The 4910-nt window shown below is 70.4% G+C and overlaps 1 long non-coding RNA gene across 1 annotated transcript; it reads right to left on the bottom strand.

Annotated features, from left to right (window-relative positions):
- Positions 1-1496: 1496 nt before the first annotated feature.
- Positions 1497-3127, bottom strand: LOC136995215 (uncharacterized). The gene is made up of 3 exons (XR_010886787.1): positions 3057-3127; positions 2068-2119; positions 1497-1591 (listed from the first exon to the last, which is right to left on the bottom strand). It is a non-coding gene; the product is annotated as an uncharacterized lncRNA (long non-coding RNA).
- Between the last annotated feature and the right edge of the window lie 1783 nt (positions 3128-4910).

Raw genomic sequence — 4910 nt, 5'->3', positions numbered from 1 at the left:
TGGGGGGGGCACGGGGACGTCAGGGGCACGGGGGACACGGGGGGGGGGGCCCGGGGGGGGGCACGGGGACGTCAGGGGCACGGGGGACACAGGGGGGGCACCGGGGGGGGGCACGGGGACGTCAGGGGCACGGGGGACACGGGGGGGGGGCCCCGGGGGGGGGCACGGGGACGTCAGGGGCACGGGGAACACGGGGGGGGGGCCCTGGGGGGGGGCACGGGGACATCAGGGGCACGGGGGACACGGGGGGGGGCCCCGGGGGGGGCACAGGGACGTCAGGGGCACGGGGACACAGGGGGGGCACCGGGGGGGGGCATGGGGACGTCAGGGGCACGGGAACACAGGGGAGGGCCCCGGGGGGGGCACGGGGACGTCAGGGGCACGGGGGACACGGGGGGGGCACCGGGGGGGGCACGGGAACGTCAGGGGCACGGGGGACACGGGGGGGGCACCGGGGGGGGCACGGGAACGTCAGGGGCACGGGGAACACGGGGGGGGGGCCCTGGGGGGGGGCACGGGGACATCAGGGGCACGGGGGACACGGGGGGGGGGGCCCCGGGGGGGGGCACAGGGACGTCAGGGGCACGGGGGACACGGGGGGGGGCCCCGGGGGGGGCACGGGGACGTCAGGGGCACGGGGGACACGGGGGGGGGCCCCGGGGGGGGCACGGGGACGTCAGGGGCACGGGGGACACGGGGGGGGGCCCCGGGGGGGGCACGGGGACGTCAGGGGCACGGGGGACATGGGGACACTGGGGGGTCCCAGGGAGTCCTTGGGGTCCTAGGAGGTCCCAGGGGTTCCCCTGACCCTCCTGAGGTTTTGGGGGGGTCCGCAGGGGTTTGGGGGGGGGATCATGGGGGACATTTGGGTGCTATGAGGGTCCCCAGAGGTCTTGGGGGTCCCCAAGGGTTTGTGGGGTCCCCAAGGGTTTGGGGACATTCCCAGGAGCTTTGAGTGTTACGGGGGAACCACAGGGGTTTTGGGGATCCCTGAGGGCTTGGGGGGCTCCCCAGAAGTTGGGGGACGTTCCTGGGAGGTTTGGGTGTTATGGGGGACCCCAGAGGTTTTGGGGGTCCCCGGGGGCTTGGGGGACCCCGTTGGGTTTTGGGGCTCCCCAGGAGTTTGGGGGGGTCCCGAAGGATTTGGGGACATTCCTGGGGAATTGGGTGTTACAAGGGTCAGCAGAGGTTTTTGGGGTGCCCAGAGGATTTGTGGGGGTCTCCATGGGCTTGGGGACATTCCAAGGAGGGGGGTTGAGTGTTGTGGGGGTCCCAGGGGTTTTGGGGTCCCCAGGGGCTTGGGGGACCCCCTAAGGTGTCCCCAGGGATTTGGGGATGTCCCCGGGGGACTTTGGGTGTTATGGGGGCAAACAAAGGTTTTGGGGGTGCCCAGAGGCTGGGGGTGGGGTCTCCAGGAGTTTTGGGGGTTCCCAGGGGCTTGGGGGACCCCCGAGAATTTTGGGGACCCCCCAGGGATTTGGGGGGACTCACTTGGAGGGCGAGACACCTCGAAGCAGAAGCGCCGGTCGAGGTCGGGGCAGGGCTTGACGGTGCAGAGCCGCAGGTCGTCCACCACCACCGTGGGGGGGTCCTGGGTCGGGGGGGGGGGGGCTCGTCAGGGCCCCCCCCAAAACGGGCATCCCCCAGGCTGCCCCCCAGCAGCTCCCCAGAATGGGGATCCCCCAGGCTGCCCCCCGGCAGCTCCCCCAAACTGCCCCCCAAAACGGCCCTTCCAAAGCTGCCCCCCAAATCCAGCCCTCCCCAAAGGGTCCCCCCAAATGCAGCCCCCCAAAACAGCCCCCAAATACCACCCCCAATCTGGCACCCCCAAAATCTGACCCCCCCCCAACCTGCCCCCCACATCCAGGCCTGCCCAAATGCAGCCCCCCCAAAAAGGATGCCCCAAATCGTACACCCCAAACTGCCCCCCAACTCCAGACCTGCTCAACTGCAGCCCCCCAAATCTGAGCCCCAATGCAGCCCCTCCAAACTGAACTCCCCCAAATCTGACCCCCCAAATCCAGCCCCCCAAAGGGCCCCCCCCCAAATCCCGCCGCCCCGACTCACCCGGGCCCGTTTGACGTAGACCAGCTGGTTGCTCTGGATGGAGAACCAGCGCCTGGGGGGGGGGGGAGCGCAGGGGTTGGGGGGACCCCAAAACCCCCAGGGCGGGGGGAGGGGGTCCCCCAACCCCCCGGCTTTGGGGGAGCCGGTGGGTGCCCAAAACCCGGGGATGAGGGGGCACAAGGGGTGGCGGGGGGGGTGTTGGGATACTGTGGGGGGTATCTGGGGGTTCAGGGGGATGTTGGGGGGCACTGGGGGGGGGTATTTGGTTCTTTGGGGGGTACCTGGATGCTGGGTGGGGGGAAGAAGAGGTATTTATGGTGTATGTGGGGGTGTCGGGGGTATCTGGGGGGCACTGGGGGGCATTAGGGGATGTTGGGGGGTAGGTGGAGGGGCATTGGGGGTGCTGGGGGGTATCTGGGGGAACACAGGGAATATTTGGGGGTGCTGGGGGGTGTCGGGGGTATCTGGGGGCACTGGGGGCATTAGGGGGTGTTGGGGGGTAGAGTGAGGGGCATTAGGGGGTGCTGGGGGGTATCTGGGGGAACACTGGGGGTATTTGGGGGTGCTGAGGGGTGTCAGGGGGTATTTAGGGGGTGTTCGGGATAAGGGGGGGTATGCAGGTGTGCTGGGGATACGTGGGGGGGTATTTGGGGGTGCTGGGGGCATGAGTGGGGTATGTTGGTGGTTTGGGGGTATCTGGGGGTAGCGGGGGGTATCTGGGGTACACGGGGGGGTATTTGGGGGTCTGGACAGGTGTCTGAGGGCTAAGTGGGGGGCACTTGGGGGTGCTGGGGGGTATTTGGGGGGGGCAGGGGGTATGCAGGGGGGGGTCCATGGGAGGGTATCGGGGGGCGCAGGGAGTATCCGAGGGTGTCTAGGGGTTCGTGGGGGGTATCCGGAGTGCATGGGGGTATCGAGGGGTGTCAAGGGGGGGTGCCGGGGGGCAGGTGGGGGGGCCGGGGGGGGGTCGCGGGGGGGGGGGCCGGTACCGGCTCCAGGTGCGGAAGGCGTTGCTGGCCCGCTTGTAGAGGTAGCCCTCCATGGGGGGGGCCCCCGCGCCGCCCCCCCGCGCCGCCCCCGCCACCGTCTCCTGCGACAGGTCCTGGGGGGGGCCGCCCATCAGCCTGGCCCCGCCCCCCAGCCCGGCCCCGCCCCCAGCCCCGCCTGGATTAGGCCCCGCCCCTCAGGTACAGCCCAGCCCCGTCCATCAGCCCTGGTCCCGCCCCATCACTGTTAATCAAGCCAGCACCTGAGCCCGCCCAGCTGTCAATCAGGCCAAACCTGAGGCTTCAGGCCCGCCTACTGGCTGTGGCCCCGCCCCCTCAACCCTGTCCCCGCCCCCTCAGGCCGGGCCCCACCCTTACAACTCAGGCACCGCCCCCTCAACCCAGAGCTCTCCATTCTGGCCTTTATCTCCCCGCCCAGGCCCACCCCCTATATCCAGACCACGCCCCCTACACACAGGCCACACCCCCTAAGCCCAGATCACGCCCCCTACACCCAGGTCCCTCCCCTCCACCCAGGCCCCGCCCCCTCAGGCCAGAATCCTCTACCCAGACCTTACCCCTCCATCCTGGCCCTTGCTCTCCACCCAGGCCCCGCCCCCTCCAGTAGTCATGCCCCGCCCCCTAGGATCAGACCCCGCCCCTTCATCCCAGGTCACGCCCCCCTGTGCCAGGCCACGCCCCCCCACCTGCTGGGTGAGCATGGCGTGCCGCTGCTCCATGTCGCGCTGCTGCCGAGCCGCTTCAGCACCAGGCGGTCGAGCTGGGGGCCGGGGCAGGGTCAGGGGGCGCCCGGACGCCGGGGTCCCCCCCGGAAGCGGGGGAAGGGGAGGGGGAGGAGGGGGGCACCCGCCCGGACGCCTGGGCCCCACCTGGGTGCTCAGCTCGGCCCGGTACCGCTCCAGCCGCCCGGCCGCGCCGTGGCCCTGGCTGAAGTAGGTGGCCTGGGCCTCCATCAGCGTCAGCACCTGGGGGACGGGGCGGGAAGGGGTCAGCGGGGGGGGGCACCCCCAGATCCCCCCAAATCCTCCCCCCTCATGGACCCCCAAATCCCCATGGCTTCCCCATCCACCTGCCAAGCCCTGCCCCCCCCGCAGGTCTCTCCTGAACCCCCCAAGTCCTCATGGCTCCACAGAGACCCTCCCCCAGACACCCCTAATTCCACAGGCTCCCCCCTTGACCCCCAATTCCCAACGGTCCCCCCAAATAACTCCCAGACCCCCCAGGTATCCCCTAACCACCCCTAATCCTCCTGCCCCCCAGGAACCCCCCTCAAATCTCCATGGCCCCCCAGAGACACCCCCCCAGATTCCCAGGGCCCCGCAGGGTCCCCTCATCCCCCCCAGAGCCCCCCAAATCCCCGAGGTCCCCCCAGGGTCCCCTCATCCCCCCCAAGGCCCCCCCAAATCCCCGAGGTCCCCCCAGGGTCCCCCCGGAGGCACTCACGAACTGGAGGATTTCGGATTTCTTCTTCGATTGCATCACATTAATCTGGGGGGGGGGAGGCATGGGGTTGAGGAGCGGGTCAGGCCACGCCCCTTCCCCATGCCCCGCCCATCATGGCCTGGCCACGCCCTCACCAGACTCCTCCCCTTGAAGCACTTCCCCAGCCCCCTATATGGCCCTGCTGCCCCTGCGAGCGACCCTGCGGGGCTCTGCCCCTTTAAGACCTGCTCCCTTTGGAGCCCCGCCCCCTTTAAGCCCGCCCCCTTGGTGCACACCCCCTCCAGGTCCCACCCCACCAGGCCCCACCCCACCAGAGCCCCACCCCATGAAGCCCCGCCTACCCTCCAGGGTAGCACCCTGCCCCATTCATGCCCTGCAGCCCCGCCCCCATGA

This window comes from Apteryx mantelli, chromosome 40, assembly GCF_036417845.1.
Source record: "Apteryx mantelli isolate bAptMan1 chromosome 40, bAptMan1.hap1, whole genome shotgun sequence".
Lineage (NCBI taxonomy): Eukaryota > Metazoa > Chordata > Aves > Apterygiformes > Apterygidae > Apteryx > Apteryx mantelli.
The sequence above is the reverse complement of the archived record's forward strand: the minus strand, read 5'-3'. Positions and strand labels throughout refer to the sequence as shown.